We start from the raw sequence: 27,508 nt of genomic DNA, 5'->3' as shown, positions 1-27,508 counted from the left end.
TTCTCACTGATTATCAGTACCTAGGACGTTATTTAGCATAGAGCCGGTAATCAATAAATATTTGTTGAATTAACAAATGAATAAAAAATTTCAAAGGAAGAAAAAGCATTACAACAAATGCTGATATAAACATACATTTTTAAAAAAGCATTTGACAAGTTTAAGACAGAATTTAAGTTATGATGTTTTAAAGAAATACGCAAGTGCTTATTTGGGAAATACTGTGCTATATTTTTCCATGCACTATTTCAGTAAAGCATTTAGCAAACTTGCGAGATCATAAAAACAAAGATATGTTTCTATGTTTCTGAAATTGTGCCTAAAAAGTCCCTCTTTAGAAAGACAAATACCATATGATTTCACTCATATGCGGAATCTAAGAAACAATACAAATGAGCATAGGGGAAGGGAAGGAAAAATAAAACAAAAACAGAGAAGTTGCCAAACCATAAGAGACTCCTAACTATAGAGAACAAACTGAGGGTTACTGGAGGTGGAGGGACAGTTGTGGGGGGTGAACTAAATGGTGATGGGTATTAAAGAGGGCACCTGAAATAATAATACACTATATGTTAACTAACTTGAATTTAAATTAAAAAAAAAAATGGGGCACCAGGGTGGCTCAGTGGGTTAAAACCTTTGCCTTCAGCTCAGGTCATGATCCCAGGGTCCTTGGATTGAGCCCTGCATCGGGCTCTCTGCTCAGCGGGGAGCCTGCTTCCCCCTTCTCTCTCTGCTTGCCTCTCTGCCTACTTGTGATCTCTCTGTCAAATAAATAAATAAAATCTTTAAAACAAATTTTTTTAAGTCCTTATTTTTATCAGCAAAATCAATTCAAAGCACGTAAATAAATGTGGTTGGGTGTGGGGTCCACTTCAGATTCTTTCTCTCTCGCTCTGCCTCTCTCACCTTGCGCGCGCGCGCTCTCTCTCTCTAAGAAAAAAAAAGGAAAAGAAAAAGATGAATTTTCCTATACACAAAGGATACCTGTAAACCCCAGAAGAAAACCACCAATAACCCAAAACAAAAAGATATAAAAGTAATGAAAGGACACTTAATGTGTTCAACATCACTTTTAATAACGGAAATGCAAATTAAAACTGTAAATGCATTCTACCTATCAGTATGACAAAAATTTAAAAACTTTGGTACACATCACCATGCTGGTGAGTGTATGAGAAAACTAGCACTCTCACTTTTTGCTAGTAGGATATATATTGATAATTTCTGTGGAGGGCAATATGGCGCTATTAAATTTAATAGCAGGGGAGCAGGGAACAGAGGCAGAGGGGGACTTTTTTTTTTTTTTAACCTAGATCCTCTTTTGAACATGTTGAATTTTGTATATTGTTCTTTGTTATTTTATTGCAAAGTACAATTTTTAACTTGTATTCTTATAAAGGAAGCCATATGTACTTACTCTCCCCTTTAGGTAAAGCCAACATAGAGAAGGAAATTCCACGTATGAAGGAAGTAGAGAAAGTCCTCACTACCTGGGCAACAGATAGACTGTCTTCCAGAGACAGGAATTCACTGAACAAAATTCAGAAAGGATTACAAGAATTGATACTTCTCTAGATCTTGAGTGAGTTACAGATTTCTCTAAATTGAGTGAGAGGTGGAAGCAAGAACTGTCCTCCCAAGGGTCCTGTTCCCCCCAAGGAAAGATAAGGGGCATCACGGAAAGGCTCATAAGACAACAGGAGGAGACAAAAAGGACACCATTAGAGGAAAATAGTCACACCATCATATGATGAACAAATGTTACATGAGGAAGAACAAGAAGTGAAACCAAAATGTTGGAAAAGTCAGTGAAATAGAAGACTCACTTGCGAAAATGGAATAGAGAAAAACAAGGATGAAAGTGATTAGAAAGATGTTAAATATGGAAGATAGAGATGTGACATACAGACGATTACGATTTCTGGAGAACACAGAAAAATTAATGGTATGGAGGGAAAAATTAAGGATGCAGTGGAGGTAAACTTCCCTGAAATTAAGTAACTCAATCCATGGAATGAAAAGCACTCATTGTATACCTGGAAAAATCAGGAAGAGTGCAATCAAGACGGGATGTGTCCAGTCAAAGTTAACTGGTGCTCAAAGGCAAAGGAATAACCTGCCAACAATGAAACAGAAGCAGCAGACTACCCAGAAGAGGGACACAAGTTAGACTCTACAATCTCCTTCAGGCTTCTCTACGATATTAGATGACAAAAGACAAAAGAGCAATGCCAGTGGAGTGTTGAGTGAAAGAAGGGACTCACGAATTCTTTACCAAGTTAAAATGTCACTCATATTTAAAGGAAAAAAAACATTATTATAAAACTGGAAGGAACTCAAAGAGTATAGCACTTGAGAGCCCTTTAGAAAAATACAGTCATAATCCAGCCCATTAAAAGTTAAATATAAGCATGTGTTCATTAATGGAAAGTTCACTGCATGAAACCATGTTGGTTCCATCTAGCAACACAGTGTGCATGGTTTTCCTGTAATAAGTCAACTCACCTCCTCCTTCCATTTATGTCCCCCACAGTCCACTCTCAACATGGCAGATGCAGTGACCATGTAACACCTTCAACAGAGCCCTCCAGTGGCTCCCCATCTTACACAGGGTGAAGTGCAGTCTGTGCACTGGTCTACGAGGCATGCCCACATGTCCTCCTGACTCCTGCAACCGTGTCTCCCGCCCTGCCCTGGAGCTCCCAGCATCCTCGCTGCCCCCAAACAATGGGCATGCTCCCCCTCAGGGTCTTTGCTCCAGCTGCTTCCTCCCCTCGGTATGATTTAACTAACTCCTTTTCTCACTTTGGGCTTTGCTCAAAAGTCATCTCTCGGTAGGACCCTCCATGACCACCCTATTTAAAATTCTGACCCATCCCCCCTGGCACCCTGGATCTCACTTATCCTATTTTATTTTTATCTCCATAGTTCAGCATTTATTCTCTTCTAATATACAATTTCATTTACTCATTTATTAGGTGTATTGTTTGCTACTCTTAATTGTACATCCACTCCAGAGGCCAGAGATTTTTGTTTTTTGTTGTTGTTGTTGTTTTTTTCACTCACATAGTCCAAGCACTTAGAACAACACATGGTTTGGGATATTCCATATAAACAAAATTAGCAGTAGCACTGAATCAGTTAAGCAAAGAGCTATTTCTAAATATCATAAAGTCTATCAGGTGTAGCAACTTCTTTCTAGATATGCCTTGTGAGGCAAGGGAAACAAAAGCAAAAATAAACTATTACTACCTCAAAATCAAAAGCTTTTGCAGAGTGAAGGAAACAATCAACAAAACTAAAAGTCAGGCCATGGAATAGGAGAATATATTTATGAATGACATATCCAATAAAGGGTTAGTTTCCAAAATATGTAAAGAATTTATAAAACTCAACACCCAAAAACGAAATAACACCAAAAAATGTGCAGAAAACACGAATGGACATTTTTCCAAAGAAAACCTACCGATGGCCAATAGACACAGGAAGATACTTAACATAGCTGATCATAAGGAAAATGTAAATCAAAACTATAATGAGATATCACCTTACACCTATCTGAATGGCTATAAAATCAACAACACAAGAAACTACAGGTATTGGCAAGGATGTGGAGAAAAAGGAACCTTCTTGCATTGTTGGTGTGAATGCAAACTGGTGCAGCCACTATGGAAAATCATGGAGGCTTGCCAAAAAGTTAAAAATAGAATTACCCTACAATCCAGTAATTACACTACTAGATATTTACCCAAATACAAAAATACTAATTTAAAGGGATATGTGCACCCCAATGTTTATAGCAGCAGCATCTACAATAGTCAAATTATGGGAACAGCCCACCTATCCATCAACTGATGAATGGATAAAAAAGTTGTTATATATGAATATTACTTGGCCATAAAGAAGAACGAAATCTTTTCATTTGCAAGGACATGGTTGGAGCACAATACTATGCTAAGCAAAATAAGTCAGGACAGGAAGACAAATGCCATGTGATTTCACTCATGTGGGATTTAAGAAACAAAACAAATAAGCAAAGGGGAAAAAAGAGAGGCAAGCCAAGAAACACTTTTTTAATTTAATTTTATTTATTTATTTGACAGACAGAGATCACAAGTAGGCAGAGAGGCAGGCAGAGAGAGAGAGAGGAGGAAGCAGGCTCCCTGCAGAGCAGAGAGCCCGATGTGGGGCTCAATCCCAGGACCCTGCGATCATGACCTGAGCCAAAGGCAGTGGCTTAAGCCACTGAGCCACCCAGGCGCCTCGCCAAGAAACACTCTTAACTACAGAAAACAATGTGATGGTTACCAGAGAGGAGTGGGTAGGGGGGCTGGGTTAAATACGTGCGAGGGATTAAGGAGCACACTTGCTGTGATGAGCCCTGGGTGTTAGGTGGAAGTGTGGAATCACTATATTATACACCTGAAACTAATATACTGCATGTTAACTGATTGGAATTTAAACACAAACTTTACTGTGTATTTAACTTTAGTTATAAAAAAAATATATATATATATATATACACACATACATATATATGTATATATAGACATAATTCAGTTTAAAAATCTTTTGACCACATATTAATTATGACTACAAAACTGAAAATAATTTTAAGAAATTTAGAAAGAAAAGCTAACAATGTAAAACAGTATTTCAACAATAACAAAAATTCTTAAAGGGTCCTAAACCACAAAATCAAAGATTTTTTTTTAATTTTATTTATTTATTTGACACAGAGAGAGAGATCACAAGTAGGCAGAGCTGCAGGCAGTGGGGCAGGGCGGAGCAGGATACCTGCTGAGCAGAGAGCCCTATGTGGGGCTCGATTCCAGGACCCTGAGATCACAACCCGAGCAGGAGGGCTCAACCCACTGAGCCACCCAGGCACCTCCAAAAATCGAAGATTGAGAAGAACGTCAATTGTTTAGTGTTTTCAGAAAAGAATGTTGAAACAAGTATCCCTCAAGTTGATAAACTGAGAAGGGTGTTTGAAGCGTATTGTTTAAAGGCAAAAAGGTAACAAACAGGAATTAAAAACTTATAAGCATATCTTCCGGAGCACCTGGGTGGCTCAGTGGGTTAAGCTGCTGCCTTCGGCTCAGGTCATGATCTCAGGGTCCTGGGATCGAGTCCCGCATCGGGCTCTCTGCTCGGCAGGGAGCCTGCTTCCTCCTCTCTCTCTCTCTGCCTGCCTCTCTGCCTACTTGTGATCTCTCTCTGTCAAATAAATAAATAAATAAATAATCTTTAAAAAAAAAAAAAAAGCATATCTTCCAATTAAGAGAGGGAAGAGGAAAAACTAGATCATGTAGCATTTGATATAAATCAGCTTCTAACTGAAAATGGGTGAGTAGGAGTTATTTTGCTTCACCCTCCTCTCTGTGACCTTCAAACCAAACAAGACTAATGCTAGACAGAGAAGAAAGGCATTATCTCAGATAAAACAGGAAAACCACTATGGTCCTAAACCACAAACTACGAGCACACCTGCCCAATTCTGCCAAGCCTGGATGGAGCTGGGGGACATGCTCAGAGTTGAGATGTGCCAACTTAGACATCCTTCAGGATACTGATGACCCTAGAAGGTGGGGTGACCATCTCAAAGGGCACTTCCAGTGCCCACTGCTATAGTCACCGTATCTGAGCAATGTACCACATTGGGAGGGGGCAGGGAGCAAGCACCATGTTCCTCATGGGAGGGAGACTAAGGGAGAAACATGACAACCAGCCATTTTTACTGTCTGTAACCCTATGAACTCAAATCTAACCAAGGAAAGCTCCCCTCCAGGACACAGGCCCTCATTGAGAAGAATTGCTGGAGGTACACTCCATGTTGAACAGGACAAGGAAAAGGAAGATCCAGATAAAAGTAGGGGAGGAAAACAGAGCCTGTACATCTCACTAAGCCCAAGGCCACAGATCAGAACACCTTGTTAGAACAACAGGAGAGAGAAATCCAGAGGCTCAAAGCTGGGAAAATTATCCTGCCCCACCCCTTCCATTTGACTTAACTGAGAGCAACAGAAAGGAAATATGTAAAATTCCACATTAGGGTATGATAAGAAACAAGAAAATACTGAGCAGACCAATGCCCCTACGGATAGTGAAGGCATGCTAGAGAGACAGGCTCATGCAACAGATGGAAACTAGAATGGTATTTCTGAATAAACTGAAAGAAATGAACCTACGTGTTGCAAAGAAAGGTCCATGGTGTACCTGGAAAAGTCAACTCAGAACGGCCAACACTGAAACATACCTAGTGAAACTATTAAAGACTTTTTTAAAGTCCTTTGAGCACCCAGGCAAAATCACCAAGTCATTTATAAGGGGGAAAATTGTCATTGGACTTGGAGAGCAGGCAGCAAAGTAACATACTAACAAACTGAAGATTCTCAAAGAGGAAAACGTAAGACAAGGATTTTATAACCAACCAAACAGACTCTCAAAAATAAGGATTATAGATGAATAGTTTTGAACATAGAAGAACTCAGGGAAAACAATCGCTGTAGATGCTGCCTGGGAAATCTCCTAGACAACAAATACGAACCAAACCAAATATCTGGAGAGGCTTCATCAGGAGAATTGGTAGTAAGCAGCAAGTACATACTTACCCAGAAAACTATGGCAAAACGATCAAATAAGAATGGTTATGTAATGGGGCGCCTGGGTGGCTCAGTGCATTAAAGCCTCTGCCTTTGGCTCAGGTCGTGGTCCCAGGGTCCTGGAATCGAGCCCCGCATTGGGCTCTCTATGAAGCGGGGAGTCTGCTTCCCTTCCTCTCTCTCTGCCTGCCTCTCTGCCTACTTGTGATCTCTGTCTGTCAAATAAATAAATAAAATCTTTAAAAATAAAATAAAATAAAATAAAAAATAAATGGTTATATACTTTGCCAATGTAGATTCAGTATATCTATCAAAAAGTACTAGATGAGGGTGCCTGGGTCGCTCAGTGGGTTAAGCCGCTGCCTTCGGCTCAGGTCATGATCTCAGGGTCCTGGGATCGAGTCCCGCATTGGGCTCTCTGCTCAGCAGGGAGCCTGCTTCCCTCTCTCTCTCTGCCTGCCTGTCTACTTGTGATCTCTCTCTGTCAAATAAAAAAATAAAATCTTTTTTTAAAAAATTACTAGATGAAAATCTACAGCTATAGAGTGGAAAACACCTTTTGACACATGGCATGAGAACCAAAGCCATAAAAAGGTTTATAATTTTACTACATAGAAATTTTAAACTTTTCTATGATCTAAAACACCATAAGCAAATTCAAAGGACAAGCAACAAGCCACATAAAAATATGTGCAACAATGCCCATATCACATTGAAATTTAAAGCATTCTTTGAATCAATAGAGTTTAAAAATGAGAAAAAAACACTATAAATTATAAATATATGTGAAAGGGTGTTCACACTGATTAGTAATTTTAGAATACACAGTAAAATAATGACCTATATTTGTCAGGCTGGCAAACAATGATAATATCAAATGTCAACAAGGGTGTGGCATACATTATGTGTAAGGAATTATGTTGGATGTTACAGATACAAATATAAGTAACATAGAAATAGAAACAGTGTTCCAGTTCACAAAGAACTTATATTTTTAAGGGTTGTACAAGTGGAAGGGGGAAATTTTTTAAATGAGTACATAATTTTTAAATACAATTCTGATGTGCTACAAAGGAGAAATACAGGGTGCTTTGAGGAGGACCTGATGTTATTTGGGCAGAGGTATTCTCAGCCACTGTAAACTGATCAACTCTTTAGGAAAATTGGCAAAATTTTAGATATCCACAATGTTTGTCTAAATAATTCTACTCCTTAAAAAAAATTAAAAAAATAATAATTCTATTCCTAAATAGCGAGTCTACCAAAACACCAGCCAGATATATATACAAAATGATGCTTACAGCAACATTGTTTATAACAGAAAAAAGAAATAATTCAAATCTTTATTAGAGGATATTGACTAAAACAGGGTACATCCAACAGAATTCAACCATCAGAAAGAATGATTTTTCACCCAAAATAATAACATATGCAGGAATAAACCTAACCAAAGAAGTGAAAGACCTGTACTCTGAAAACACTGATCAAAGAAATTAAAGATGACACAAAGAAATGAAGAGACATTCCATGCTCATGGATTAGAAGAAAAAATATTGTTAAAATGTCTATGCTACCCAAAACACTCTACATATTCAATGCAATTCCTATCAAAATACCAACAGCATTTTTATAGAACTAGAACAAATGATCCTAAAATTTGTATGGAACCATAAAAGACCCTGAAGAGCCAAAGCAATCTTGAAAAAAGAGGAGCAAAGTTGGAAGCATCACAACTTTAGACTTCAAGTTATATTACAAAGTTATAGTAATCAAAACTGTATGGTGCTGGCACAAAAAATAGATACACAGATCAACAGAACAGAATAGAAAACCCCAAAATGGACCCACAACTAGATGGTCAATTTTTTACAAAGCAGGAAAGAATATCCAACATACCTTCAATAGTCTCTTCAACAAATGGTTTTGGGAAAACTGGACAGCAACAGGAAAAAGAATTAAACTGAACCACTTTCTTAAACCACAAATATAAATAAATTAAAAATGAATTAAAGACCTAAGTGTGAAACCTGAAACCTTAAAAATTCTAGAAAAGAGAACAGGCAGTAATTTCTGACATGGCCATAGCAACTTTTTTCTACATAAGTCCCCTGAGGCAAGGGAAAAAAAGCAAAAACAAACTATTGGGACTACATCAAAATAAAAAGTTTCTGTACAGTGAAGAAAACAATCAATGAAACTAAAAGTCAACCTATAGAATGGGATAAGGTATTTGCAAATGACATATCTGAATAAGGGTTAGTATCTAAAATATATGAAGAAGTTATAAAACTCAACACCAAAACCCTTCAAATAACCCAATTTAAAAATGGGCAGAACAAATATAACACTGTATGTTAACTAACTGGAATTAAAATAAAAACCTTTTAAAAATGGGTAGGACACACGAACAGACATTTATCCAAAAAAGATATAAAGATGGCCAACAGACAAATGAAAAGATGTTCATCAACCTTACCATCAGGGAAACACAAATTAAAAACTGCACTGAACTATTATAACACCAGTCTTAATGGCTAAAATCAACAGCACAAGAAACAACAGGTGTTGGCGAGGATGTGGAGAGAAAGGAACCCTTGTGCCCTGTTGGTATGAATGCAAACTGGTGAGGCCACTGTGGAAAAGAGTATGGAAGTTCCTCAAAAAGTTAAAAACAGAACTACCCTATGATCCAGCAAATACACTACTAGATATTTACCCAAAGAATAAAAAAATATTTTTTAATGATTCAAAGGGATACATGCACTCCAATGTTTATAGAAGCATTATCTACAATAGCTAAATTAGGAAACAGCCCAAGTGTCCATTGACTAATGAATGGATAAAGAAGTTGTGGTATATATAATGGAATACTACTCAGTCATTAAAAAGAGTGAAAGCTTATCATTTGCCATGGAGTTTAATGTGGAATTTAAGAAACAAAACAAAGAAGCAAAAGGGAATAAAAGGAGAGAGGGGCAAGCCAAGAAACAGACTCTTAACTATAGAGAACAAAATGATGGTTACCAAAGAGAAGGTGGGTGGGGAGATGGGTTAAATAGTTAATTGGGATTAAGGAGCACATTTGTGATGAGCACCCAGGTAATGTATGGAAGTCTTTAATCACTGTATTATTGTACACCTGAAATGGATATTACACTCTATATTAACTAACTGGAGTTTCTTTCTCTCTTTTTTTTTTTTTTAAGATTTATTTACTTATTTATTTGAGAAGGAGAGAGAGAGAGATCAAAAACATGGGGGGAAGGGTATAGGGAGAAGCAGACTCCTCACTGAGCCGGAAGCCTGATGTGGAACCCAATCACAGGACCCCAGGATCACAACCTGAACCAAAGACAGATGTGTAAATGATTGAACCACCCAGGTGCCCCTACTGGAATTTAAATTAAAACTTAAAAGAAAGAAAGAAAAAAAACCTTAAAAGAAAGAATATAGGATTTAGGTTGACTAAATCCAAGTCAGATTCCTTGTGTGATTTCAAATATACTATACAATTTTAATGAATCTATGTTTCCTAAACTACAAAACAAGGATAATTGTTATAAGACTTGATTTGATTATTCTGGATAAATTGGTTAGTTCAGTGTTCAGAATCTAAAAGAACTCATTAAATTGTAGACATTAAAAATAAAAATAAAAAATTAAAGCAAAATTTTTTTAAAAGAATGATAAAGATGTCTACATATTGACATACAAAGATGTGCGTTATGTGAAAACATAACCAAGTACAAGATTGTGTTAGTATGAGCAGATTTCTAAAAACAAATATATATTTTATATTCTGCATATATGGAAAATATCTGGAAGAAAAGAAACAAAACATTTGGGAGAATATTGAGATATACTGAGATAATATATTGAGATAATATAACTTTTACCAAGTTATATATCTATATTGTTTACAATTCTTATGCCAAGCGAGAATTACTTATTGAAAAAAAATTAAATTCAAAAAAACAAAACATTTTTTTAAACTGATCAGTGCAAAGGAGCCTCAGCTTTTCTTGTATTTTGATATTTAAGATGCACCAAAAAAAAAAAAGGGGGTTCCTCTAACTTTACCAATGGTGAAGGAACAAAGTTTTCTTCCTAATCATTAAAAACAACATACACAGGGCGCCTGGGTGGCTCAGTGGGTTAAAGTTTCTGCCTTTGGCTCAGGTCACAAACCCAGAGTCCTGGGATGGAGCCCTGTATCGGGCTCTCTGCTCAGCAGGGAGCCTGCTTCCTCTTCTCTCTCTGCCTGCTTCCCTGCCTACTTGTGATCTCTGTCAAACAAATAAATAAAATCTTTAAAAACAAACAAAACACACACACACACACACCCTTCCTTTACTTAATATATATGGTGTTTAATATTGTAGTCTTTCCTGGGACACCTGGGTGGCTCAGTTGGTTAGGCGGCTGCCTTTGGCTCAGGTCATGATCCAGGGGTTCTGGGATTGAGCCCCACATTGGGCTCCCTGTTCAATGGAGAGCCTGCTTCTCCTTCTCCCTCTGCCTGCTGCTCTGCCTACTTGTGCTCCCTCTCTATCTCTAGGTCAAATACATAAATAAATAAATCTATAAAAAATATTGTGGCCTTTCCTTTTAGGTTCTGTTCCTTACATTCAAAATGCAGGTTATAAATAAATTCACCTTATCTGTGCCTTCTGCTAAAGTAAACTGAAACAACTAAACTTTCAGTCCCATTATCACTATAATCTAAAAGCTTGATTCAGGCTGCAACCACCCTTTCATTTGAAGCTCTTGTTAAAATGCCATACTACAACTCCTCTGAATAAAAACAAACCCTAGAATATGACATTAGGCTTCCTTTGTTGCTACTTATAATGACTAAGTTCTGTGCTTATAATACAGATTTCATTTAATTATTACATATCAAAGGATTTTATATGGTTTCTCTCATTATGTCTTAATTCAACTTGTTTAGGATACTGTCACACACTTCCAAGTGAGAATGAGGAAAAGAGATTGAGCAACTGACTTAAAAGTAATAAAGCAATAAAGCAGGAATGTCAGTCAGGGGAAAAAAAACAGCTTAGGTCTCCTATATAAAGGCTGAATACCAGTTGTATACTATTCATCTCTAGGGCAAGCTATAAAGCTTTGAAAGTCACCTTCAACAATCATTCAACATGAGTCATGTCCCACCACCTTACTATTACCTAGTGGAACAGCCTCAGATCTTGTTATAGCCTTTTTAGTATGCTGAAGCCAATAAAACACTCACCATTCAGCAAGAGAAACTAGTTCTGAAACATTTAATAATTTGCCCACAGCCAATGAACGTTCTCACTGCAACTTCTTTCCATATCCTTTACTATTTCTCTGCAAAAGTCAGAAAATGAGAAAAATATTTTAATTATAAGATGAATAGTTTATGAATTTAGTTAGCAAAATTTAAGTCCAAAAATTTATTAGGTGCCGTTTTGTTGTTGTTGTTCCAGAAACTGTGCTAACCACTATGAATATAAAAATTGCAAAGACACTCACCTGATCCCCAAGAAGTCCAGGCTTGTTGGGGAGACATAGCTCACAGATCACTATAGTACTAAAATTCTACTTTCCTAGCTTTTAATGAAGACCAAAATCACCAAGAAAATAGGTGCAGTTAGGACTATGAATTACTACTTTAATCCAGTACATTATCTTCCCACTCTCGTCCCTTAGAATTTATGTGTATTTCTAAATACCATTCCTACTAAAAGGAAGCAGGGATCCTTGGAGAAACAGCTGGTTCCAAATGTGAAGCATGGAATTAATGAGATGAAACTGGGATATCTTGTGGTGCCCAGAAATCAAGGAGATTCCCAAAGACTAATGGGACTATGTTAAATGGACAATGGTAATGAACCTGAAGGAGCCCAATTTGACTCATTAGGGATAATCCCAGGAAAATAAAAAAATAATGACATTAATGAACTAGAAAACACTAAATAAAATATTGATACTAAAAGAAGAAGAAAAGCACAGAAAAATAAAGTTCTTCTTTACAGAATAATAGAGATAATAAACAAAGGAAATGACAGTCCCACCATTTTGTACATCTTATATAGTCACCAAAACATGCTAAAATCATTGAGTAGAAGGTTGCTGGGGAAGATACTCACAAAGTTTCGCTCCACAAATTATCAATGACAAAAAGGAAGACAAGAGTGACCAAGCTTACTATGACTACCTGGTGGGGAACTTGACCCTACATGCCTTCTAAGGTGATGTGATGAGACACAACATATCACCTAGGTAGCCTTCTTGTTGAAACTGTTTGATTAATTAGACAAATTCAGAATGTGGGGTACATTATTGGACAACTTGCCTCTTAAAACAAAATTCATCTTCATAAAAAATTTATTTTCATAAAAAGTAAAACTAACATTAAAAAAAAAGGTGCAGACTTAAGCTTCTGGGAAATGGAATAGATGTATTTTTCCTTATTCTTTCTACAAGTACAACTAAAATCCCTAGACATGAGATGGAAAATTAATATAAGAAGGTTCTGAAAGGTGGAAAGGAAAAGACAAACTGTTTAAGGAACTTGGGACTCAGGAACAACACAGTGGCAAGTTGCTTGAGTTTTCTTTTTGCCTCATATATACCAGATTGGGAGGTGAAGAAGTGGTCAACCTGGAAATACTACAGGGCACAAACATAAAAGCCTGCTGTCAAAGGACCAGTAAAGGACTTTCAGACAATAAATGCTTTACTCCAGTCAGAAGAAATAACATGAATATAAAACAGTAGAAATCAAAGAACAGAGCTTCAAACACCTATGAGATTATAAGAGATCTAACACTTAAGTAAACAGGGTCCAGGACAGAGACAAAGATGGAGGAAGCTGGAAAAGTAGTAGAAAAAAAAAATAGCTGAAAACTTTCTGAATTCAGCAAAAGATTAATGTACAGATTCAAAAAGATGAACTCCAGACTGAGAATCCCAAAAAAATCTACATCAAAACATGCCATAGTCAAAATTCTAAAAAACAAAAAAACTTGAAAGCTGCGAGAGAAATGACATTTTCCTGTTGGGAAAACAATTCAAATGGCAGCAGATTCCTCACCAGGAACCATGTGGCCAGAGGAAGTAATACATTTTTCAGGCGCTGAAAGAAAAGAACTGTCAACCCAGCATCCTGTATCCAGAGAAAATATCCCTTATGAATCAAAGGGAAATCAAAATATTCTCAGATAAAAAAAAAATAAGAGAGTTTGTTGCTAGTAGACTTATCCCAAAAGAACAGCTAAAGGAAGTTCTCTCAACAGAAAAGAAATGATAAAAGAAGGAATCTAGGAGCATCAGGAATAAATAATAAAAATGAATGTAATTATAATACTATTTGTCTCCTCTTAAGACTTCTAAATTATGTTTGATGGTTGAAACAAAAATTATAATCCTGTCTGATGTGGTTCTGAATGTAGGTAAAAAATTATAAGTGAGGAGAGTAAAGAGAGGTAAGACTTCCGCACTTTGCTCCAAGTGGTAAAATATCCATGCCAGCAAACTGTGATAAATAATATGTATAATGTAATACTTAGAAGGCCACTAACAATATGTAAAAAGCTACAATCAAAACAGTTTAGAGGGGTGCCTGGGTGGCTCAGCGGGTTAAAGCCTCTGCCTTCAGTTCAGGTCTTGATCTCAGGGTCTGGGATCAAGCCCTGCATCGGGATCTCTGCTCAGCAGGGAGCCTGCTTCCCCCCAACCCCGCCTGCCTCTCTGACTACATGTAATCTCTGTCAAATAAATAAAAATCTTTTTTAAAAAATTAGAAAGATCAAAATAGAATTCTAAAAAACTGTTTAAGATAATCCACAGTAAGAGGGAGAAAAGAGGGAAACAAATCTGAAGAAATAATGGCTGAAAACTTTCCAAAATTATTAGAAAACAATAACGTCTACATTAGGGAAGCTCAGTGAATTGCAAGCAGGATAAACTCAAATCGATCCACAAACAGGCACATTCTAGTAGAAATGCTAAAAATCAAAAAACAAGGAGGAAAAATCTTGAAAGCAGGAAGAGAAAAACAACTTAGCATTTACAACAGAACCATAATAAGACTAACAGCTGACATCTCTTCAGAAACAATGAAAGCCAGGTGGCAATGGGATAGCACATTCAAAGTACTCAAGGGAAACAAAACAAAACTATCAGCCAGGAATCCTATAGCCAGCAAAGTTATCTTTCAAAGTGACAGTGAAAAGGGTATATTCCCATAAGAAAGGAAAACATGATTTTGAAGTGATATTTGTATATTTGTGTTCATAGCAACATTATTCACAGTAGCCTAAAAGTGCAAGCAACTCAAATGTCAGATGAATGGATGAACAAAATGTAATGTATACATAAGTGTAATATTATTCAGACTTATAAAGAAAGGAAAGGAAAGTCACATGCTACAATATGAAAACAGTATGTAAGGTGAAATAAGCTAAATACAAAATGACAAATACTGTATAATATACTTTATAGGGGGTAACTAGAGTGGTGGTTGCCAGGGGCTGGGGGAAGGTGAGGATGGAGAGTTAGTGTTTAATGGGTATAGAATTTCAGTTTTTCATGATGGAGAATGCTGAAGACTGATGATGGTGGCCATACAACATCGTTAACATACTTAATATCATTAAACTGTACACCTAAAAATGGATACAATGGTAAATTTTGTTATGTGTATTTCACTGCAATAAAAAATATTGGGGGAAAAATAAAAGTGATATAAAGACTTTCCCAAATAAACAAAAACTGAGAGAATTTGTTGCTAGTATACCTGCCTTACAAGAAATACCAGAGTAAGTTCTTCTCAGTGAAAGCACATGAACCCAAAAGGTAATTCAAATCCACACACACAAAAAAATCAAAAAGCAGGGGCACCTGGGTGACTCAGTGGGTTAAAGCCTCTGCCTTCAGCTCAGGTCATGATCCCAGGGTCCTGGGATCGAGCCCTGCATCGGGCTCTCTGCTCGGCAGGGAGCCTGCTTCCCCCTCTCTCTCTGCCTGCCTCTCTGCCTACTTGTGATCTCTGTCTGTCAAATAAATAAATAAAATCTTTAAAAAAAAATCAAAGAGCACATAAAGGTAATTAAGTAATTATAAATAAGAGCAAAAATGTATGCTTTTCTCCTTTCTTCTCTGGATTTAGAAAACAATTATATAGGTGTGCATGGGTGGCTCAGATGTTAAGCCTCTGCCTTCAGCTCAGGTCATGATCTCCAGGTCCTGGGATTGAACCCCATGTCGTCGGGCTCCCAGATCAGTGGGGAGTTTGCTTCTCCCTCCCCCCCATTTCTTTTGCAGTCTCTCTCTACCTCTCAAATGAATAAATAAAATCTTAAGCAATTATATAAAATATGATCCATAGAGTATATTGTTGGACATATAATGTATAGAAATATATGTGTAATATATCTACCAACAATTGAACAAAACAGATGGATTGGAGTAAAGCTATACTGAGTTAAGGAAGTTACTACAGTTGGCTAAGGTAATAATTATAACAACGTATGCTTAAGTTTGTAATATTAACAGGTATAATATGGTAACAATAATATAACAAAAAGTAAAAAATGAGAATAGAGCTATATAGAGGTAACATTTCTGTATCTCATTGGAATTAAGTATAAATCTGAAGTAGATTCTGATAAGTTATCAGAATATAATGAAAAGAGATAAAGTAAAAAAAGTCGTTAAAGAAAATAAAAGGTCTGTATTTCCTAGAGCCACAGTAACAGATAACCACAAATAGAGTGGCTTAAAACAACAGAATTGTATTCTTTCCCTCTTCTGGAGGGAATAAAATAAATTTTATTTTAAAATTTAAAATGAATTTTAAAAGTTTTAATATAAACTTTATTTTTTATAAATAAAAAGGATAAAAGTCTGAAATCAAGGTGTCAGCAGGACATGTTCTCTCTGAAGTTTCTCAGAAAGAGTCCTTCCTTGCCTCTTCCAGCTTCTTGTGGTTCCCAGTTATCACACACATTCTTGGCTTGTACTTGCATCTCTGCCTCTGTCTTCACATGGCCTTCTTTCTGTGTGTCTCTGCATATACTTTTCTTACAATGACTTTAATCGTTGCATTTAGGGACCACCCTAATTAATCCAGGATGATTCATCTCAAGATCTCCAACGTACCAGCCAACCCATTAAAATATTAACACTAGAAATCACTCACTTAATGCAAAAGAAAGCAGTGAGAGGAATAAGAGGAACAAAAAAAGATAAGACACACAGAAAACCAAAAGTAAAATGGCAAATATAAATCTAATAATACTAAATGTGAATGAATTAAACATTCCAATAAAAGGGCACAGTTTGTCAGACTGGATAAATAAACACATAATCTGGCCATATGCTGTCCAGAAAGTATAATTTAGATACAAAATAGAAATGGATTGAAATAAGTGAATGAAAAAAAAAGTATCATGCAAATAGCAACCACAAGAGAGTTCCGGTGCCTATAGTAATATCAGATGTAATAGACTTTGAAATAAAAATTTTACTAGGGCACCTGGGTGGCTCAGTTGGTTAACTGACTGCCTTTGGCTCAGGTTATGATCTTAGAGTCCTGGAATCAAGTCCCACATTAGACTCCCTGCTTGGTGGGAAGTCTTCTTCTCCTGCTGACCTCTCTCCTCTCATGTTCTCTCTCATTCTCTCTCTATATCAAATAAGCAAAATCTTTAAAAAAAATTTTACTAGAAAGGGGCACCTGGGTGGTTCAATCTGTTGAGCATCTGCCTTCAGACCAGGTCATGATCTTAGAGTCCTGGAATCGAGCCCCATGTTGGACTCCTGGCTCGGTAGAGAGTCTGCTTCTCCCTCTGCCTTCTGCTCCCCCTGTCTGTGCTCTCTCTCTCTCTCTCACTCTTGCTCTATCTCAAATGGATAAATAAAATCTTTTTTTAAAAGGTTACTAGAGGGTGCCTGGGTGGCTCAGTGGGTTAAGCCTCTGCCTTCAGCTCATGTCATGATCTCAGGGTCCTGGGATTGAGTCCCACATCGGGCTCTCTTCTTGGCAGGGAGCTTGCTTCCTCCTCTCTCTCTCTCTGCCTCCCTCTCTGCTTACTTGTGATTTCGCTCTGTCAAATAAATAAATAAAATCTTTAAAGAAAATGTTACTAGAGATAAGGACATCATGATAAAAAGGTCATGTCATCAGAAGATATAACAAGTATATATGCACTTAGTAGAGCACCAAAATATATAAAGCAAAAAGTGACAGAAATGAAGGGAGAAAGGACAATTCAACAGTAGTAGCTAAAGACTTTAATACCCACTTTCTATAATAGACAGAACTATACATTATCTCAACAAGGAAATAGATCTGAAAAATACTCTAGGCCAGTCAGAACACTAGATCTGTAGAACATGCAACCCAACACAGCAGTATATACATTCTTCTCAAGTGCACACAGAACATTCTCAAGAACATACCATGTTCCTGGCCATAAAACAAACCTCAATCAATTTAAAGGGACAAAAATAATGCAAAGAATGTTGTCTAACCAAAATGGGATGTAATTAGAAATCAACAGCAGAAAAACATTTGTGAAACTCACAAATATGTAAAGATTAAACAACATACTCCGAAATAACAATGGGTCAGAGAAGAAATTAAAAGAGAAATCCAAAATACTTTAAGATGAATGAAAATGAAGAATTAATATACCAAAACTTATGGAACACCTCTCTAGCAGTGCAGCAGTGCTTAGAGGGAAATTCACAGTGGTAGATACCTATGTTAATGTTAAAAGGTAGGGAAGAGACAGTAAGTATCCCCCAAACTGAGAAGGCATTTTGAGACTAAAAACAAAAAAGGTGACTCCATACAGTTTACATAGAGTTTTATTCACAGTAACTAACTCACGGGAAGGATTGGGCAGACGAGGTTCCAGTCAGCTGTGCAGCCATTCTCTACAAAGTCCGGACCTTCATCCACAGATTTTATGGAGTGAGGGGGTGTACAGAAGGTCACTGTAGTGAGATCAAAGGGTTCCCATGCATTTCAAAGGGTTTGTATGCACTGAATTAACATCGAACATTTAACTAGACCTCGTGGTACCACCTATGCATCAGGAAGGGGAGAGACTATTTTATCTCTAACAAACTTGAGGAGGGACAAATTAAGACTCCCGCATCCCAGACTTTGTGGGAATTTCTAAAGTATATAGATATTAATCTCCAAGAGAGAGATAGCCCCAAGAGAGGTCATTGAGTGAACATGAACAAGGTGGAAGGCCAAAGATGAAGTCAGTATTGCTAGCATGTCTACAGTTAAAAAGAAAAAAATCTCAAATCAATAACTTAACCTTTCACTTTAAAACACTAGAAAAAGAGAAGTAAACTAAACCTAATGCACGCAGAAGGAAGTAAATAATAGGTCAGAGCAAAAAATAATGAAATACGGAATAGAAAAACAATAGAGAAGATAAAACCAAAATCTGCTTCTTTGAAGAGATCAACAAAATTGACAAACATTTAGTTAGGTTGGCCAAGAAAATATAAGAGACAATTGAAATTACTAGAATCAGAAATGAAAGAGGGGATATTAGTACCAACTTGACAGAAATAAAAAGAATTATAAAACAATACTGTGAACAAATCCATGCCAACAAATTAGATAACTTAAAGTGAAATGGAAAAGTTCTTGGAAACATACCAACTACCAAAACTGACTCAAGAATAAAACATTCTGAACAGAGCTATGACAAGTGAAAAGACTGAATTAGTAATAGAAATTTATCCACAAAGAAAAGCCAGCCCCAGAGTTCACTGCTGAATTGTACTAAATGTTTTTTAGAGATTTTATTTATTTGACAGAGATCATGAAAGAACAGAAGCAGGCGGAGCAGCAGAGGGAGAGGGAGAGGGAGAAGTAGGCTCCCCATTGATCAGGGAGCCCAATACGGGGCTTGATCCCCAGACTCTGGGATCATGACCTGGGCTGAAGGCAGATGCTTAACCAACTGAGCCACCCAGGTGCCCTGTACTAAACATTTAAAGAGGAATATTCAGTATCAATTCTTCACAGACTGTTCCCAAAAATAGAGGAGAAAGGAAAGTTTCCCAACTCATCTTATGAGACCAGTATTATCCTAATATCAAAACCGGATAAAGACATCAGAAAAAAAAAAACAAAACTACAAATCAGTAGCTTTTCTGAATATGGACATATGAAAATCCTTAAGAAAATACTAGTAAACTAAATCCAACAACATAAAACAATAACAACAACAACCCACAAAAGCTATATACCATTGACCAAATGGATTTACCCTAGGAATGCAAGGTTGGTTTAATATCCAAAAATCAATCAGGTGGGAAAAACCACCTGCAAATCATGTACTGATAAGGATTAATATCCAGAATATATAAACAACCTCAACAACAACCGCAAGAACAACTCAATTTTAAAGTGAGCTAAAGACTTGAATACATCTTTCTCTAAGAAGATAAATAAATGGCCAATGAAGACATGAAAAGATACTCAACATCACTAGTCATCAGCAGAGAAATATAACCCAAAGCCACAATGAGATTCACCCCTCCTAAGCTAGAATTAAAAAGTCAGATAATAACAAATGTTGACAAGGATATGGGAACATCAGAACCTTCATTCATTGCTGCGGAGAATTTAAAATGGTGCAGCCACTTTGTAAAACAATCTGGCAGCTCCTCAAATGATTAAACATGGAATTACCAAGATGACCCAGGAATTCCACTCCTAGGTAGGTATATACCCCCCAAATGAAAACACATGAAACCATAAGAATTGGTGAAAAAGTAAGTAGGCATAGTAAGCAGCATCATTTATAATAGCAAAGATGGTAACAATTCAAATGCCTGTCAAATGATGAATGGATGAACGAGTGGCATATCCATACACTAGAATTCTATTTTCCCATAGGAGGAATGACATACTGCTACTCGCTGCAAGGCGAACCTTGAAGACATTATGGCAAGTGAGAGAAGTGAGTCACAAAAGACCACATGTTGTATGATTCCATTCACATTAAGGGGAAACTAAAGTACCATGAAGAAGACTTTGTTTACCAGAAGGTGGGAACTGGAGAGAATGGGAGACCGTCCGCCTAGGCTCTGATAGAAACCTGGGTTTGGCCTCCCCTAGGACATGCAGAACACTGTGGTTGTTGGTCTCCAGAAAGGGAATGTTGCTTCTCTTGTCAAAGCATGAAGAAGCCAGAAGACTGAATTTGGGAAGCTCACGAACGAGAAACCACCCATGTCACAAATCGGTCTGTAGTCAATCCCGACAGTGGCTAACTATGCATCCTCTATCAGAGGGAAACAAAACAGGGACGCCTGGGTGGCTCAGTTGGTTAAGCAGCTGCCTTCGGCTCAGGTCATGATCCCAGCATCCTGGGCTCGAGTCCCACATCGGGCTCCTTGCTCCGCGGGGAGCCTGCTTCTCCCTCTGACTCTGCCTTCCACTCTGTCTGCCTGTGCTCACTCTCGCTCTCTCTCATAAATAAATAAAATCTTTAAATCTCTAGTCTACCTCTTCCAGGCAATCTCACCTACTCTCATGGTTTTAACTTCCACAAGAACAGACTTGTCCCCCCAAATCCATATCTACCATAAACCAGACACCTAGATTTCCAACTTCATAACACACACATCCGTGTGGCTGCCACACTTAATGGATCATTTTCTGCAGACTCTGTCATAGTTTGGGTTCCCTCAAATCTACCTCCTTAAGGTAAAGATTTGAGAGCAAACTGTTTATTTGAGAGCAAACTGACACGAGAAGCCTTGAGCAGAGGAGTAAGAAGGGGAAGCATGGAATGAAAGCGTGTTTCATCAAGAAAGTTACAATGGAGGGCACCTAAAACTTGATCCCACTGGGGAACTCTGGGACCCAGCATATAACATAGACTCAGCAGCGCTATCCCACTGGAGGGGCAGGGAGCTGCTGTAGTCGTACGCTGTTATCCTTGGTTGAAGGCTTCTGGGGAGTTGGAAGGGTGTGATTTCCCAGCAGTTTCACTCTGGTGCTGTGTGTTGCAAAGTGGGCACCTGAAAACTCTCTGGCAAAAAAATGCAGGTGCTAACACTGGGAAGGCAGGTCAGCGTCACCGATGAGGGGAAAGGGATACAGGCAGGGTATCCATGCCTCGGCTACCCACTCAAACCCGGAGTTCCTCTCAGATTCCCTATCGTAGTTGGTATCACCCAGGCCAGAGAAAAGTGGTGTCAAAACCAGTTCCTCTCTCTCTCTCTCTCTCTCTCTCTCTGTCCTTTACCTCCACACCCAGGCCCCTGAGGTTTCTATGCCCTGAGTGGTACATCCTTTCCTTTTTTGTCATCCCTACTGCCAAAGCCTTGGTTGCTAACTGGATTTCCTACACCCAGCCTCTTCCACCTCTCATCCATCCGCTAAAAAAACTGCCAGCATGAACATGCTAAAATGCAAATCCATTTAAACCCTATATTAAAAATACTTCAGTGGTTTATAATGAGGTATCTGGAATAATTAAAATTCACAGAGACAGTCAGCAGAAAGGTGGCTGCCAGGGCGCTGGGGAGAGGGAATGGGGAGTCAATGTTGAACGGGGACAGTCTCCGTCTGGGAGATGGAAAAGTTCTGGAGGTGGATGGTGGAGATGGTTGCACAATGGTTTGAATGTATTTAATGCCACTTAACTATATACACTGAAAATAGTTAAGGTGGTAAATGTCAAGTCTATTTTACCACATTAAAAAAAAAAAAACTTTAATACTTCAATGGTTCCCACTGCCTAAGGAAGAAAGTCCAAGTATCTTCCCATGATGCATTTAGCCCATCCTCTAGACCTCACCTGTCCTTCCGGCCTCATCTCCTACCACCCCAGCTCTGAGTTTCCCCTCCCAGCATTTCACACTACATGTAGTCTCCAGATACATCTTGCTTTTCCAAGTCTGTTTCCCACCGGTCTTTCTGGTTTCTCTTCCTAGAGCACCATTCCCACCCTTGTATGTGAGCAATTTCTCTTCATTCCTCCAAAGTCATTCATTCATTTGTTCAATGATTATCTACTGGGTCTTTGATTCCCATCTTAGGAAACAGAGTGGCGGGAAAGGCAGGTCAGGAACAAGTGATTTGAAGTGAACACAAGTATAAGGTCCTTGAGAGGCATCTAAGAAGGGGGTCTCGCCTCACCTGGGAACGTCAAGGTTGCAGAAGCGTAAATACCTCTGCATGTCAGAGACCCTCTGATGGTTATCCTCTCTCCTTGGTGCTACCTCTGAGCTTTGTATGTACTTCTAATTTCTGTACATACCACATTGTTTATAATCATTTTATAAGCTTCTATATTAGTCATGATTCTCTAGGTTGCCAGTGACATTAAGCCAATATGAACAAAAAGAGACAGGAGGAGGAATCATCATCTTCCATAAAGAAGCCATGGGAAGCGCAGAGGTGGTTGGGGCCTGTGGAACAAAGGAATCTGGGAACATCCACTCTCCATGCCTTTTGGCATGTTACCTTCATCCTCTCGGTGGGAGTTAGGGGTTCAGGCAGCACGAGATTCATGTAGTGAATTAATGTCACAAATACCACAGTCTGCCAATTCTAGGACACGCATTTGAATGTTCCTGAAGTCAGCATACCTCTCACAGTTGCCATTGGCTGCCAACGCCAATGTCTGGATGTGTGCGAAATCGGGCAGTTAACTAGTAAGCTCACCAAGGGCACTGGTTAAGAGTCTGCCTTTGGCTCAGGTCATGATCTCGGGGTCCTGGGATTAAGCCCTGCATTGGGCTCCCTCTCCCTCTGACTATCTCCCACTGTGTTCTCTCTCTCTCCCTCTCTGTTTCTCAGATAAATAAATAAAATATTGAAGGAAGAAGAAGAAGAAGAGGATGAAAGAGGAGGGAGGAGGAAAAGGAGAAGCAGCAGCAGCAGCTCACCCAAAAGCATGGTGACTTCATTTTCATCCTAGGGGGCCTCATGGGAAACTGCAGTCCTGCAATATTTCAACCTACAAACTAAGCAAGGATGTTCAAAGAAGGGATGTGAGTCCTGATTGCTTAATCGACACCTTCTGGTCGATACCTTCAGTTAAGTTCAAGGGAAATGTCAGCATCAAATTTGCAGAACAGATGTCACAAGCTCAGAATGAAATCCTGGAGAGGAGTGAGGAACACTTTCACAACCAACACATTACCGGTGCACTTGATGGCAGAGGGGACGTTATCTGTGAAACAAATCATGGACATAAATGACTGGGGTAAAAAAGTGATTCAAAAGAGACACTCTGGGGGTGCCTGGGTGGCTCAGTTGGTTAAGCACCCAACTCTTGGTTTTGGCTCAGGTTGTGATCTCAGGGTCTTGGGAATCAGGCCCCAAGTTGGGGTCCATGCTTAAAGCAGAATCTGCTAAAGTTTCCCTCTCTCTCCCCCTTTCCCCCTCCCCATGTTCTCACTCTCTCTCTCTCAAACAAATAAATAAATCTTAAGAAGAGAGAGAGAGAGAAAGAGAGACACTCTGAATGTGAGGAAGTTCTAGAAATACCTCAACCAATGTATCACACTTATATTTTCCTTTGTGCACATGTGCAAGAACGGAATATGACAGACACAGATGTCTAAACATTCTAAAAGATCTCTCAGGAAGTCTAAAAATTTGTTTTTTTTTAAAGATTTTATTTATTTATTTGACAGAGAGAAATCACAAGTAGGCAGAGAGCCAGGCAGAGAGAGAGAGAGAGGAGGAAGCAGGCTCCCTGCCGAGCAGAGAGCCCGATGCGGGACTCGATCCCAGGACCCTGAGATCATGACCTGAGCTGAAGGCAGCGGCTTAACCCACTGAGCCACCCAGGCGCCCAGGAAGTCTAAAAATTTTTAAATATACCTAATAAGTATCATATCCTGGTTTAATTGACAGTATTTCTTTTTTCTTTTTCAGTGGAACACAAAATAATTGTTTTAAAATTGCTACTATTGGGCGCCTGGGTGGCTCAGTGGGTTAAGCCTCTGCCTTCGGTTCAGGTCATGATCTCAGGGTCTTGGGATCGAGGCCCGCATCGGGCTCTCTGCTCAGTGGGGAGCCTGCTTTCATCTCTCTGCCTACTTGTGACCTCTCTCTCTCTCTCTCTCAAATAAATGAATAAAATCTTTTTAAAAAAAATAAAAAAAATAATAAAATTGCTACTATTTTGGATTTTACGAAATTATATTTATTGGGCACTTACTGTACACTGGAGACATACATTAAGCAAAACAAGGGCCAAGCTCCTGTGGAGTTCATGCATCCCTATAACTCCTGAGAACAAAGGGGCCCTCTTACACACCGGCTCCATTTTGAACTATCCGAAGAAAAGTGATTAACCTGGTATGGATGACACAGTCATCCCTGGAAAAGTCTTTGTGAACAGAGAGTATGTATGAAGTTCTATGATTGTCTCAATCTGGGTCATGGCCAACCCTTGTGCCCAAAGTTAAGACTACTTCCAGAAGAAGGAAAGAAGGAGCATTGAACAGAAAAATAATTACAGTTGGTTTTTTGTTTGTTTGTTTGTTTTATTTTTAAAGATTTCATTTCTTTTTTTGACAGAGAGAGATCACAAGTAGGCAGAGAGGCAGGCAGAGAGAGAGAGAGGAGGAAGCAGACTTCCCACCAAGCAGAGAGCCCGTTGAGGGACTCGATCCCAGGACCCTGAGATCATGACCTGAGCTAAAAGCAGAGGCTTAAGCCACTGAGCCACCCAGGCGCCCAATTACAGTTGCTTTAATGTCCGTTTGTTCCATAAGACTGTGGGCACACAGAAATAGCGTTCTTGTCTACACCAGTAGGGTCCAATCAAGAAACTAGAATTCAAAAGAGGTAGTTCAATGGCGAGAATTTAATATGGGAAGTAGTTACAAGGTTTGAGGAAGGGAGAGACAGCCAAATGGGATGGTGGAATGTTGAGCCAGCCCAGCGATGAGAAAGAGTAGGACACCTCCATCACACTTAAGGCTAGAGGGAAAAGGAAGAAGGTGGTATCACCAGAGGCCAGTGTCACTCAGCTGGAGGTAGAACCATCCAGAGATACTGTTCAAAGCAGAAAACTGGGAGAGAAATCCCCTCGCTTTTCCCTTCCTCTTACTTTCCAATCTCCCACAAGTGCCTTTTCCTGGCCACCCTTATCCATTGGCATTTCACAAAGGAATCTTCAAAGTGAAGTTGGCAGAATCAGCTCCCTCCAACAGAGCTCTCTCCAACAGAGAGAACAGGAAAAGGGTAGAGACTGAGTCTGACGGTAAGGAGGCAGATAACTGGGCAATGTCTGATCTGTCTCTGTATCTCCAGTGCCTAACATGGCACCTGGTTCCTACAGAAGGAAACCAACCAAGTACAAAGAGAAACTGAGAATGACCATTGAAATACAGGGACAGAGATACAGATGGAGCCTTACTGCACTGGAAAGTAGAGGGTAACTTACGCCACGCAGGGTATACAAGAGAAGATTTGCAACAAACGTGATGAATGAAAAATCATACAATTATTGGGCAAGGATTTGCCAGAGAAATAAAAAGGTGAGAAGGTCAGCCCCGCAAGGAAGACTGCACACGTTGAAGGCAGGGGACACAAAAGCTTTTCAAGGAATGACAAGATTCAAAGTCAAATTCTATTAAGTGTACCTCTTAACGGGATTATATAGCTTTCCCTTTTATTATTTACACAATGTATTAAACAGACATATGTCCTTGTATCAAATCATTCCTGAATTCCTATAATAAAAACAATTTGGCCAAAAGGCCCCTGGGTGGCTTGGTCAGCTGAGCATCTGTTTCTTGTTCTTGGCTGAGGTCTTGATCTCAGAGTCATGAGTTTGAGCCCTGTGCTGGGCTCTGCACTGGACATGGAGCTACTTAGGAAAAACAAACAAACAAACAAACAAAAAAACTACTTGGGCAAAATGTATTACTTTTTTAATTCTGCTGAATCCATTTTGCCTTTTCTTTTTTTCTTTCTTTTTTTTTTTTTTTATATAGGCTCCATGCCAGCATGGAGTCCCAGCACAGGGCTTGAACTTACCTCCCTGATCAAGACCTGAGCTGAGAACAAGAGTCAGACCCTTAACCAACTGAGCCCCCCAGGTGCCCCAATTGCCATTTTACCTAGGAAATGTGCATATACACCACACGTGACCTTTGGTCTAAGTTTACTTTTGTGGGCTTCCCTTGTTCTCTGTCAGGGTTACTTTCACTTTGTGAAATTATTTGGAGAGCTTTCTATGTTTTCATATTTCCTGACATATTTTATTTTAAAGATTTCTATTTATTTATTTGACACACAGAGAGAGATCACAAGTAGGCAGAGAGATAGGGGAAGCAGGCTCCCTGCCGAGCAGAGAGCCTGATGTGGGACTTGATCCCAGGACCCTGAAATCATGAACTGAGCCGGAGGCAGAGGCTTAACCCACTGAGCCACCCCGGCGCCCCATCCTGACATATTTTAATAGCAGTGGGGATTGTCATCACTAACCTTTAATCATTTAAGCATTTGTGATTCTGCCTGTGGGTGTTTATTTAACTCAATCTCTTTCTTGTCATTCCTGCTATCCACTTTTTGGCTGCTTGGGACCCCTGCTACATTAATCCTGACTCCCTCCTTCCTTGAACCACAAAACCCTGATCTTTATCCTCTGGTTATAATGAATTAAACCCTTGGGGCCCTTGCCCCTGTCCCACCTAATTCCTCTTCCCCCTTTATCTTAGATCTCTCCTCCTTATGCCTGATACGCCCTGTCCTAAGCCCCAGTGCCAGGTTCTGTGCCCGCCTGGTCCTGGCCTGTTGTCCTCTCGGGTAGCTGGCTGCTCACTCATCTGTCTCCCCCACCCCCGAGACATTATGCTGAAAGACTGATTTGCACCTTATCCCACACCATAATCTTAGC

The 27,508-nt window shown here is 38.9% G+C and overlaps 1 protein-coding gene across 4 annotated transcripts in view; it reads right to left on the bottom strand.

Annotated features, from left to right (window-relative positions):
- SPECC1 (sperm antigen with calponin homology and coiled-coil domains 1) overlaps window positions 1–27,508 on the bottom strand; it is a 276,278-nt gene that overhangs the window by 237,176 nt on the left and 11,594 nt on the right. For 2 of the 4 annotated variants that reach the window (XM_059380517.1, XM_059380512.1), the window contains exon 2: window positions 11,860–11,957. The exons of the other annotated variants lie outside the window; for them this stretch is intronic. The gene's annotated coding sequence lies outside the window, so the exon portion shown is untranslated. The remainder of the gene's footprint in view (window positions 1–11,859; window positions 11,958–27,508) is intronic. 4 annotated transcript variants of the gene reach the window in all.

The sequence above is a fragment of the Mustela nigripes genome, chromosome 16 (genome assembly GCF_022355385.1).
Source record: "Mustela nigripes isolate SB6536 chromosome 16, MUSNIG.SB6536, whole genome shotgun sequence".
Taxonomy (NCBI): domain Eukaryota; kingdom Metazoa; phylum Chordata; class Mammalia; order Carnivora; family Mustelidae; genus Mustela; species Mustela nigripes.
The sequence above is the reverse complement of the archived record's forward strand: the minus strand, read 5'-3'. Positions and strand labels throughout refer to the sequence as shown.